The sequence below is a fragment of the Pteropus vampyrus genome, unplaced genomic scaffold (assembly GCF_000151845.1).
Source record: "Pteropus vampyrus isolate Shadow unplaced genomic scaffold, Pvam_2.0 Scaffold8, whole genome shotgun sequence".
Taxonomy (NCBI): Eukaryota; Metazoa; Chordata; class Mammalia; order Chiroptera; family Pteropodidae; genus Pteropus; species Pteropus vampyrus.
Window position 1 is genome coordinate 9,089,819 of NW_011888789.1, and position 13,229 is coordinate 9,103,047.

The 13,229-nt window shown below is 33.3% G+C and overlaps 1 long non-coding RNA gene across 1 annotated transcript in view; it reads right to left on the reverse strand.

Annotated features, from left to right (window-relative positions):
• LOC111747119 overlaps positions 1-13,229 on the reverse strand; it is a 37,135-nt gene that overhangs the window by 23,107 nt on the left and 799 nt on the right. The window lies entirely within an intron of this gene.

Consider the following 13,229-nt stretch of genomic DNA (forward strand, 5'->3'; position numbering starts at 1 on the left):
CATTTATTCACCTCACATTTTGTTTCTTACACATTCCAATTGGACTTTGGACTTCATCATTCTATATAAAGAGTTCCTAGCAAGGTCACAATTAATCTATGTCTTCCCATGGCTAATGGTTAATTTTCCATCATATTGCCAGTGCTCTCTACAGTTTTTAACATGATCAATATCCCATCCATATCTAAACGCATTTTTCTTTTGTTTCCAGGACACTATACTCTCCTAGTTTTCCTCTTAGTTCACTAACTGTATTTTTTTTTCAATCTTCTTTCATAGCTTTATGTTACCTATGAAATCCCTATCTATCAATCTCATTGATAGAATGTCCTAGGATGCTGGCCTCAGCCCTCATCCTTCTGATACTCTTTATCTATACTTTCTCACTATGTTATTACAACCAATCCCATTTTCTCAAATACTATTTGTATTCTGTGGAATTTTTAAAATATTTCCATCCAAACATCTCTTTAGTGCTCAAGTGTAATACAGTCAATTAATATAGCCAAATAATCAGTACTAGGATATTTAATAGGCACCTCAAGTTGAACATGGTCAAAGCAGAACTATCAATCATAATTCTCTACCTTAGTCCACACTATCCCAGTTTATTAGTTAAGTTCTTCTAGCTCTTGTGCCAAAATATAACTAAAATTCAATAACTTCTCATCTCTATTGCTATATATCATCCCAGAGACCATCATGCTTATGGAACTCTAGCAGGAGCCTTCTTTTATATCTCCCTGCTTCCACTCTCATCTCTCTATAGACCATTTCCACTAAACAATCACAGTGATATTTGCAAAAGTAAATCAATGAATGTCCTTACTCAGCATAAAACCCTGAAATGGCTTTTCATTGTTTAGAATAAAATCTTACTGTGACCCACAAGGCCCTATATGATCTGGCCTCTCTCTCTCTATATATATGTCCAAATTCATTTTCTCAGTTGTTTATAATACAATGTCCACACTGACATACTTTCTGTTCCTTGTACATACCAAAGTCTTCTCCATCTCGGAGCCTTTATACTTACAGTTCCTTCTGCTTGAACCACTTTCTTCCCTCCATATTTTTACACAGCTGTCTACTTTTTATTTAGGACTCAATGCAAATACTACCTCCTCATTAAAGACCTTTCGTGATCACTCTAGTTAAAGGAATCCTGTCAGTCACTTGTTATCACATTATCCTATTTTATCTTTTTATTTACCTAATCAATTCTTGAAATTAGTTTATTTGTTTTTTGTTCTATGTGTTTATGACATTTTTCATCCCCCATATTCCCCACTGACATATAAGTTTCTGTAAATAATAGGTGCCATAAGTCCAGGGCCTATAAATGTACCTAACAAGTCATAAATGATCAAGATTTTTTGCATGACGTGAAGTCATGCTAGCACTTTTCGTATTTTGCATCTGATGTGCAACTACCTAAATGTAGACTTGTTACTGTAGGTTAACGTCTCACTCTGTTGATTTAGGTTATTGTTCTGGACTATTGAGCTGTCTTTATATATAAATCTCTTACCCTTTATCAATGACTTTTTCTATTAGTTCTGTTTTCTAGCATATATTTGTTTCAAATGTTTTTAAAAAGCACATATCCATTTTGAAAAGTGCAGCTGTAAGATAACAACTACTTAAGAAGGAGTATATTTTGGATTTTAAAAAAATCTGTGTGAATTTTTTTCCCCAGCATTTTCTTGTTTTTGCAAAAAGGAACAGGCTTTTAACTTGTGAGTCAGTTTCATCATAAATCAATTAGAAATTGAAATATTTACTTTGAAAAGTTGTTTTTAAGTTCAGTAAAATATAATTTATATAAAGTATTTAGTGCAAAGCTTGGCATAGAGTAGTTGTACAAATAAAAAAAATGAGTTACTTCCTGGTCTGCATAGGTTAGGAAAAAGATTGTCCATTTTAGGCAAGGGACAGAGAAAAGCATTATATCCTCAAACATATTACTTTACAGATTTTAGTTTCACAATTTTATTTGAATTACTAATTACCTTTTAGCATTTTAATTTCCTTTCTGCTAAAATAAGGAGCTTGGTCAGATGGCCTAAGTTATTCTAGCTCTAGAATCTGATCATTTTAAAAGTAATTTACATGAGAGACTCATGATGTGAACTGTTTTGCCTCAGGCCATCGACAGTCTAGGGATTTTTATATCCTATATTTCAGCCTTGGATTACTAGCTTGCTGTCCATGGGAAGACACTGGCCATAGTTGCTGGAGGAATAGATTCTGGGAAAGAAGGAGGCTGGGCAAGAGAAGATAATATTTAAGCCTGGCTCCTTCAAGAGGAAGGCAAGATGGTTACAGTAGGAGATCATAAAGGAAAGCTTCAGAAAGCCAGAGGTCTCAAAAATCTGCAAGGAATTGAGGTATCAGGAGGCAGCAGAGAAACTCAGTGAGTTATGAAAAGGTTATTTTTTACTTTTCAATTTTATCTAGAGCTTTTATCTTGATTAACAATCATGTGGCCAGTAGTGTAGGAAGCAATTGAACATTTGATGGAGAAGTAATAAAAAAAATGGGTTTAAGATCTAGCCCTGCCACTTTTTAGCTGTATGACCTTCACCAAGTCATTTAATATCTCTAAGTGTCAGTTTAACCATTTGTAATAATTGAGATGTTTACTACCTCATAACTCTTACTTCAGATAGTTTCTCAGATGCATTTTAAACAAAATGAAATGGTCAACATTTCCCAATCTTTCCTGATAATAAGAATTATCTGGGGTTTCTGCTAAACACACAGATTACAAAAATTTATCCTAAGAGAATCTGATTCAGTAGATTCTGTTTGGTGATCATAATTTATGTTTATAACAAATAACCAAGATTCATTTTATCTTTAGGAAAATTGGGAAGATACTGAAGTAATGGCGCTATGTAATAGTAATGTTAAATTAGTCAATATCATGGGACTCAAGGAGTCCTAGGTAAAACAAGCCAGTCTAAGGGAAGGGTATCCAGGATATGCTTTCTCTCCATTTGGTTCTTACTTGTGTGAGGGAGATAATAGTGTCTAGTTGTCCAAAGGAACTCGGGATAGAGACGGAAAGACTTATTTAGTTTGTTTTTATCTCTCTATTTATCTGTTTGTCTACCTACCTACCTACTTACCTACCTACCTACCTACCTACCTGTCTACCTATTATCTGCTTATTTACTTTCACTGTGTTTTGGGAGCTAGTGCAAATTTGGTCTAGAATCATAATTCTGCTAATAGTAAGTTGATCTATTATCATTATATTTAAATATAATAAACCTCAACATAGTGGAGAAAGAAGAAGAGAGCGGGGAAAAAGAGGGAAGAGACAAGGAGCAAGTCATATTATAGTATTATGGAGTTATCATGGCAAGCATCTCAACATAATTATTTAAATTAAAGGCAATGATTTTTCATATACTGTGTTGACAAAAACAAAACTGCAAAGATACCCCTTTAATATTGGCATATAAGGCAGATATTTAAACCTTGTGGGCTGTTAAATTTATTGGTTTGTGTTTGGTTAAAACTGAATTGATAAAAATCGTTGAGATGCTATTCTTTTTTAAATCAGCCACAGATAAGCAGGCGAATTGTTTATGAGTCTCTAAAGTTCCAAGAGCCACAGAGTATTTTTGCACATCCCTTCTCTAATTTCAGTTGATTCCAATTACAAGGTAATGCATATGTGATTTATTACCAGCAAGACCTAATGAAATTTAGCAAACTGTACTGAAGTATTAAGAATCTTTTACTATGCACTGAACTTGCCTTTAAGTAAGTACCTAAAGGGGACTGAAAAGGCTTCCAAGGGCATTTTCTAAGGCATTTTATGAGGCAACTATGGTCCTCAAGTCTACTTCTTTTTGGTTGCAGTTTTTCTAAGTCTTGTGTATATGAAAAGTTTTCGTTCTTTCAGCAATTATCTACCAATGAAGTGTTATCATAAAGTATTATTGGTTAACTCTCTAAGTCAGATCTAGTACTTTGTGCATCTTGCATACAAAAATGGCTAAATAAATATATCTAAGTGACTAATTGATGGTTTCATTCACCCATAATTCAATAAGACCCAAGTTTTTATCTCAAGGAGTTAAAGGTTTATTAGAAATAACAAAACACAGACTTCATGTGCTGTAAATACTTGTAACTGATAAGTATCATATAAAGGGTTCCAATCAAATGTTATGGGATTCTGAGGCTACTTCTGGGTATGTGTATGTATGTGCATAAATATACACATGTGTGCAAAAATAAATTATCTTCCAACTTCCTTTACTTGTAAGGCATCAACAACTTTCAAAAGCCAACTTTCCTCCTTTTCTTCCTCTCTTTTCCTGACTACCTAATTTTCATAATCCAGTCCCTCTATGAAGAGTGCAGCATTGATAAATTATAAAAATATGGGTAAAATAAATATTTTTGTCTTTTTAGAAGTATTTATGTTTTTAAAGCTTCGCAGTAGGAGGAAACCGAAGGAATTCCTTAATAGAGGTAGAATTTTAGACCTCATTGCATCTAACTAGAGAAAGTTTTAAAGTGGAAGGTTGAGCAGCCTTTCAGCCTTTACTTGAAACATGAGAGAGGCCATTGACAATAGTTTCTTAGTAGATATAACCATAACCTTTTGAAACAGACTGAGCAGGACAAGAGAAGGACATTGAGTCAGACAGACTATGTTTATAGAATTATTTGCTGAACTACTCTAGTATCTTTCTCTATTCATATTGACTCTAGCCATCCTTTTTCTAACTCTCAGTTTATTCTTCAGCTCTGCTAGGTCAATATAGTCTTGGACCACTCTACAAGGCATGAATTCTTTTGCTTTCATTTCTTGGCACATTTTCTACACATTTTCCTTGCTCAATGGGTAATGATTTCCTGTTAGCATAACCCCATGACAACTCAAAATTTAGTGCTCACTCTTAGAAATTTATGTCCTGGCAAAGCCCAGCTCTTGGTTTCTAGTCTCTTCATCACCTGATTCCAGAAAAAAGATTTCAGAAGACATTTATATGCCTCAGTTGTTAGACATTTGGTTTTTATGTACCCTGAAATCTATCTTTCTTACTAACTGATTTCTGAGAGTTTATAAATTCTCACAAGTAGAGAATATTAATTATGGGCCCAGTGTAGAATGATGGCTATAACTAGATGTTATATATGTGAAGTCTCTGTTGGATATGCTATCTCCCTCCATAGTTCAATTCAAAACTCTTCAGGACTTCAGGTTTCCAGTCCACCATGTAAGGAGCTTAAAAGGAATCAGTATAAGAATAGCAACAATAACAACAAACAGTGAACAAACTGAAAATAATCAACAACTTTTCTTAGATCCATCAGAAAATTGAGATCACAGGGCAAACTGTTGCTCTCAAAACTGGAGAGACAAATAGATGGATATAGAGAATCATAGCTTCTTGAGCAGTAACCCAGGAGCAGAAACCACCACTGGAATTAGCACTGGGACAGAAATTATAACTGTAATTGATGAGTTGCTTGAGGCTTACTACAAACAGGATGGCGACTTTAAAATCTATGGAAGCCCAGTCTTAGTGAAAGTCCCACATTTTCATGAGTTTTACCTCCAGGAGTCCTTCCACGTTCTCATAGAGAAGATAGGGAAAAAATTCTCTTGTGCTTCTGGCATGGGGAAGGAAAAGTTAACCATTTGAAATATGCCCAGAACATTGTTTCTCTTAACAAGCACTGCCCTTGAAGGAGAGTATTTGGCCAGGACCTAATGACAAAATAAGGTTTTCCAGAATATTGTCAAGTGTCAGTTCTTCCTAACTTGATCAATAGATTCAATTCAATCCCAATCAAAATCTCGGAAAGTTATTTTGTGGATATTGACAAATTGATTGTAAAATTGATATGGAGAGGCAAAAGACACAGAATAGCTAACACAATATTGAAGGAAAAAAACAAAATTGGAGTACTGATACTACATAAATTCAAGACTACTATAAAGCTACAGTAATCAGGATAGTATGCTATTGGCAAAATAACAGACACATAGATTAATAGAACAGAATAGAGAGCCCAGAGATAGACCCACATAAATATAGTAAACTGATATTTCATAAAGGTGCAAAGGGAATATTATGGAGCACAAATAATCTCTTCAACAAATGGTGCCGGAACAACTGGACAACCACATGCAAAAAAAAAAAAAAAAAAGAAATCTAGAACAAGACCTTACACTCTTCACAACAAAAATTAACTCAAAATGGATCATAGACCTAAACATAAAATGCAAAACTGTAAATCTCCTAGAAAATAACATATGAGAAAGTTGAGATGATCTTGGATATGATGGTGATTTTTAGATACAACACCAAAGACACAATCTATGAAAAAAAATTAACTGATTAGCTGTACTTCATTAAGATAGAAAACTTCTGCTCTGCAAAAGACAATGTCAAGAGAATGAAAAGACAAGCAACAGACTCAGAGAAAATATTTGAAAAAACCACAATTGATAAAAGATTGCTATTGAAAATATACGAAAAAACTCAACAACAATAGCAAAGCAAATAACCCAATTTAAAAAGATTTTACCAGACATCTCATCAAAGAAGATATATAGCTGGCAAATAACCATATGAAAAGATGCTTGAAATCATCTGTCATAAGGGATATGTAAATTAAAACAACAGTGATACTACTACACATCTATTAGAATGGCCAAAATAAGAAACAGTGATAATGTCTAATGCTGTACCACTCTGGTAGGGGATGTTGATAATGACAGGGAGGCTATGTATGTGTGGGGGCAGGGGATATTTGAGAAATCTTTGACCTTCCTCTCAATTTTTCTGTGAACATAAAACTGCTCTAAAAGATAAAGTCTTGATAAAAATCTCTTTAGAAAGATACCATACAACTAACTGGTACTTGTTCCATTTAGATTCATGTGACTCTTCAGATTTTTTGATTCATAGGTAAAGAATGAGTATCAATCCTGATCTTTTGCCTGACAGAGTAATGACATATGAGGATGCTCACAGAGGATGCATAGGCTGCCTTTTTCAGTATCAGGCGCCCAAGTAGAGTTTCAGAACCACCTAATATGGTCCAAAGGGATCAACAGGCAATGAGGACTGTCACATCACCAAGCCACGTATAAACCCTGGATTATTCTTTGGCAAATAATATCTCACCAAATTTTGTTAAATAGGTGATTTTGGCTGGCTGGCCTACATATGATATAGGCTTTAATATGAAGAAATCTTGTCAGTAGAATTCCTACTTTTAAGTTGTTTTCTAGATTTTTTCCTGCATTACTCTTGCAGTTTCAATTGCTTTCAACACACTTACTCTCCTAGTTTTCAATCTTTTTACTTCTTATCATAGTCTTTAAATTAGATAGTTTATTCCTAAAAGAGCATTGCCATGTATTACTAACAAACTCCTTTAATGAAATTAGGATGTTTTCAATCAACTTGAAAACATCTTGTATACAATTTTGTCTGCATTATAGCAAAATCATATGGATCTTGTTTATACCCAGTTCATCATAAGATGGGAGGTATACCAATTGTTTATTTCTACTCAAAAAATCTTCCAAGTTATTGATTTAAACAAACAAACATTTATTATGGTGCATTTTTTTTTCAGTCAGGGTCTCAGGAGTGGCTTAGCTGTGTGATTCTGCCTCAGAGTCTTTCATGAGATTGTACTGAAGAATTTGGCCCAGAGTTTAGCAGTCATCTGAAGGTTTGCCTGGGACTAAAGGATTCATTTCCAAGATGACTTATTCAATGGTTGTTTACAGATTTCAGTTCTCTGCCACATGGTTCTCTCCAGAGGGCTGCTTGAGCATCCTCACAATATGGTACATGGCTTTCCCTAGAGTGATCCATTAGAGAGCAAGGCAGAAGCCATGATGTCTTTTATGACTTAAACTTGGAAATCATACATTATTTCTACAATATCCTAATGGTTATACAGGCTGACTTCATTCATTGTGTAAGTGGCTACAGAAGGTAAAAATCACTGCGGTCATCTTGGAGGCTGGCTGCTACAGTAAGGCATTCAAATGTATTTGTTACAGTGACAAAATATTAAACTGGCACCTCTCCCCCAAAGAAACCATATGAATAACAGCTAAGATAAGACTCTTTCTTACATTTACTCAGTTAATCCTCATGATCACTTTTTGGGTAGATTCTCCGTTTTACAGATAAATTACCTAAGATTTTAGAATGCTTTAGTAACATTCAATATTACACAACTAGTAAGCCACAAGACTGAATCTTGAACACAATTAAGGCAATGTTGATCATCTCTGAATATCTATAGTATAATACACAGTATTTTTTGCATCTCGACTTTTCTCATGAGACACTGTTCATAAGAGCATTCATCCTCATCATAATGGTCATTCTTTCCATTCATTTGGCTTCTGTACTAAGTCAGGTTGCAAATTATGGTCAATATTCCATCATTTAGATGTATTCTCCCTTCCCCCACAATTTCATTTACACTGATCCTTTAGTAGGCAAGGTAACTTAGTGCTTGAGAATCACTACTGCAGAGTATTTAGTTCTCTGGGAAAAATATATCCTATTTGTCATCAATAAAACATAGACTTTAATATCACCACCATATATACTTACAGTTCTACAGTTATTATAATTAGCATATGTCTTGGAAATCTTTAGTTTGACCACCAGCTTTTGTCAGTAGATGAAAAAGGACATTTTATCTTCTACTTAGGAGTCTTGGTGGCAGCTTTTGCTCATTCAAATTCAAATTCCCTTCAGGAATAAATGTGTATAATAATCACAATTTTTATTCCCACCACATTAGGGCTTAGAACGGATCTTAAGACAGAAGATCTGTTCTGTCTTAGCTTTGATTAATGTCTGCTGTTAATGCCTATTGTTACCATTTGGTGCACAAGGTTTCAAATCCAGTTAAAACACTGAAACTACTCCAAAGAGGTAGAATGGTAGAGCTAAGCAGCTCAAACGAGAGAAGCTTCTAGACTCATTTTGACCACAACAAATCTAAGATTCATATTGTGGTTTATTTAAGCAGTTGAAATATAAAACTTAGAATTTCATGTGCAAGCATCAGTTTCACAGATGTTCAATGGTTTAGCTTTCTTCCCACTTTACAAGGGTGATCATGGCATAGGTCTTTGTCCCTGCTTCATTTCTTAGTCTCTAGTTGTGGAGCTGAGTTCTGATGATTACTCATTTCAAAACAAAATTAGAGTACCTCTTTTAAAGTTTTCAAAGCCTGGAATAACAAAGAAAAAGCATAGTGCTCATGGGTTGTTGCTATGCTAAAATATTACTGAGAGGGTAACATAATGCAGACAATCTCATTACCAGAACTGTTCTCAGAAGGAGCACTCCACGTGGTTGGGAGGACAATTTTGAAAGGTTTGAATTGACATTATGGTTAGAGTAACACTCCAAAATGCAGGTTTGAGTAATAACAGATGATCCATCTCTGAGCCACCATTTAAAAGACCTGGTTAAGTATAGGCTGTTCGACGATGTTTAAAAATATTTTTAATCACCTTGGGTGTTATAATGATGTGTTCACATAGGAAATTTTCCTTATTTTATGAGGACATATTAAAATATGTAGTACTGAAATGATTTATTGTCTGCAATTTAAAATACATCAGCAAGTAAAATAGATGATGAAAATATGGCAAAACATTAGCAGTTGTTAAATGCAAATAATTGATATCTGGACATTTGATTTATCCTACTTTTCTATGACAGTAAGTAAAAGAAAAAAATGCTAAATGAGGTAAAAGTACTGGGGGACAAATGGAGTAAGTGAGAACAACAGAAGAAAGGTCAGGTTCTGCTATCATGTATGCTCTTTCTCTGTCCTTCTCTAAGGCATCATTCAGGCTGCTATCTAAATAAATATTGAACAAATGTTTAAAAAACATATTTTAAGATATGTTAAATTATGTGCCTGCCTGGGAGTTTGGTCTACACAGTAATTCTTCACATATCTGTAGGTCAGAGACTGGCAGGGGACCAAGACCTATGAAGTAAAGATATATGTGAGAAATGCACCATATGGCGAAAAAGAACCTTCCTATAGTGAGTAAAGAGAGAAACATAGTATTTCCATATATCTCAAGTATGAAAAACTCAAAATACAGCAGTTTGGAATCACTTTTATGTAGTCCCAAAGGTATTATTGCCTGACCTCATGTTCACAGTGACCACTTAACATTTTAAAAAAATAATTATTCACAGAATAATTTGTTTAAAAAATAAGAAGGTGGAGTGCTTTTCTCTGATAATTTTCATGCAGGATGATCAATTTTTTTTTAAAAGTGTAGTAATCAAAGAGTATTCATCAGTTATCTGAAAAATGTTTTTTTATCCTATTACATCACAGTACAAAATACATATATAAGGTGACACTATAAACCAATAGGATCCTGTTTTCAGGGCATTGTTGAGTTGGCCAGATGTTTTAAACTTCTATATTCCCATTCGGTGATGGGATTTCATATTTATTTTCTCCTCCTCCTCCCCCTCCTCTCCCTCCTCCCGCCGCCGCTGCCTTTTCATCATATATGCTGGGAAAAATAACAAAACTGAAAAACACATTTTCCTTTTCCTTTTTTATTGTGCAATTTACAAGGGACTAAGTGGTCGGTGACAAGGATGATGGTAGAAAATGAGCTAATTAACTATACAACTGAGAGTCAGAAGAGAATCCAAAAAAATGTTGAGAAAGCTCAGGCCAGCTGGATAATTTGATATTGTCATTAGTGATAACAAATGTTTGCTATTTATCAAAATAATTTTAAATGGGATAAATAAGAAAATTTATAATTTCAATTATCTTAACAACCTAAAGATGCTTGTTTTTCTTCAGTTCTTATGTATATACATAACAAAAGCTACTCTGGGATTTTAAAATTATAATTAATAAACAAGTTCTATATTAAATGTGTTAAAATATCATTTATATATTTTTTTGCCATAATATTGGTTCATACCAGTATTTCCTTGAGTAGTTTCTAAGTTGATGAAACTTTAGAATTAGAAGTTGAAACTAGGCATACTCCTTTAATTATAAATTATTTAAAACAAGATATTGAACTTTGTCTTGGTAAGAAAACTTTAATAAGTACTTTTTATTAATTAGTATTTTCAATAAGTATTTTTAATTAATTTTGAATCTCTTTCCCTAGTCTTCATTTCATTTGTTATTTCAAATAAAATTTAGTTTATGAACATTGGATTCTGTAAAGAAAAGGTAATAATCAAAAGAAATGTGTTTCTTCTAATCGATTATATAGATAGATATAGATATAGATATAGATAGATATAGATGATATAGATATTTTTTATTTTGTTGGAGGGAATAAAATATGCAAAAAATCTAGCTACCACACTCTCCTGATCCAGTATAAATTTTAATATGGAGCTGACAGCAAGTTTTGTTCTGACTTAATTTTATAATGTTTAATTGAAAGGTAATCTTTCCTTAAACCATTGTAGGATTGGCTCAACACTCGACACAATTTTTGGTTGAAATACTCATAGATAAAAACATGCTAGGATTTCAGTTCTTATAAGATTAGGAGAAGAAAGAAATAAAAACAATAATACTCTTGAGCTGGTATTCTGACTTTATGGCATTGTATCAGATATAATAGTGAGATTAATTTTAAACCTTTTTATCACATATAACAAGCAAAAGAAAAAAATAAGAAAGGCAATAATGTCATCTATCTTTCTATCTACCTGTCTATCTCTTTATATCTATCTCCAGATATACATATAAACATGCATTTTTTTTGAGTCAGATGAAATTAGAAAGATGAAGGAAACTATAAGAAATAATGTACCAGATGGCAAGAGCTTTGGAGGAGACAAGTTCTCTCACCTTCAATAGTGAGATTATATGTGTCGACAAACCCCAACACGTATGCTTTTAAAAAATGTAACACTGTAAATAGACTTCAGAATTTGAGAAATAAAATTTCACTGTAATTAAGATGAGAAATAGTCATTTACCCATTTGGATTCATTCCAGTTCTCACAAGGGCAAATTTCTAAACTGTCATTTTCTTTTCCCATTATGAATTCTGGCACCAGGGTAAGATATTAGGATTTTAATGCCTTAATATATTCTATGAAATATACTAGTGTACTTTACTATTTTGACCTTTTGGCACATCATATTTTGATTTGGATGGCCATTTCACTCTTTGCTCTCAAGCTCAGGGAGGCCATAAAAGAGCAAAATGAATGGATTGACTGTAGCTAGTCACAATACAGAATACTGAAAAGGTCACTGTATCTCATCGACTGTGCTATTATTCATGGAACATACAGGACCTTAAATATTTGATATCGTGGTCTTGTGACAAAGAAATCCAAGAAAAAAAATGTAACCAAAAATCACTTCTCATGGCTAAATTGCACCATAATTCAAGAATGAGAATTAGAAGTAGCTTCATACAAGGAAAAAAAATAATTTCACTTTTATTCCTCTTCTCCTATTTTTCCCTGGTAAAATATATCTATGAGCACACAGACTTAAAAAGGAAAAGGAGTTATAGAAGCAATATAAAAATGTTAAGTGAACAGTTTGAAACTAACAGAGCTCAGGAATTGAGATTTCTAGTAGCATTTTCCAAGAGTTTCTAGGTCATGTTTGCTTATTTTCTGGAGAAGACATTAGAGGGCTACACTCTAACAGAAATATAAGAAAATTTACTTAATTTAAGGTAATAAAATAGAACATCCTAAAGGATATTTTCTCTAATATAAACTTTAAATAAAACGTGTTTCTTTTTACCCATATATGGTAATGAGTAGCCAGAGGAGATCCAAGTCCCACATTCACAAGAAAGTAAACTCCTGAGAGGTCCATTAACCATCATATCTTATAGAGCTATATTTATTTCTGCCAATAATTTCTTAGTTTACTTAAATCAACCATAGAAAAATAAAGGAGACGTGTATCAATTTGAAGAGACATGAAGAAGCAATTCATAAAAGAAATACAGATCAACTCTGAAAAAGGTTGACAAGCTCAATCTCACTAGTAACTCTTTAAATGCAATTTAAACAATTATATCCATTTTCAACTATTAATTATTCAAGAGTAAAAGAGAAAGAAATTACCTTGTGCTTGTGAAAGTGAAAAAAAATGGCATACTGACTTTTTAAGAAACATATATTGATAAATCGTATTCAGAATATATTTTAGGTCGAATA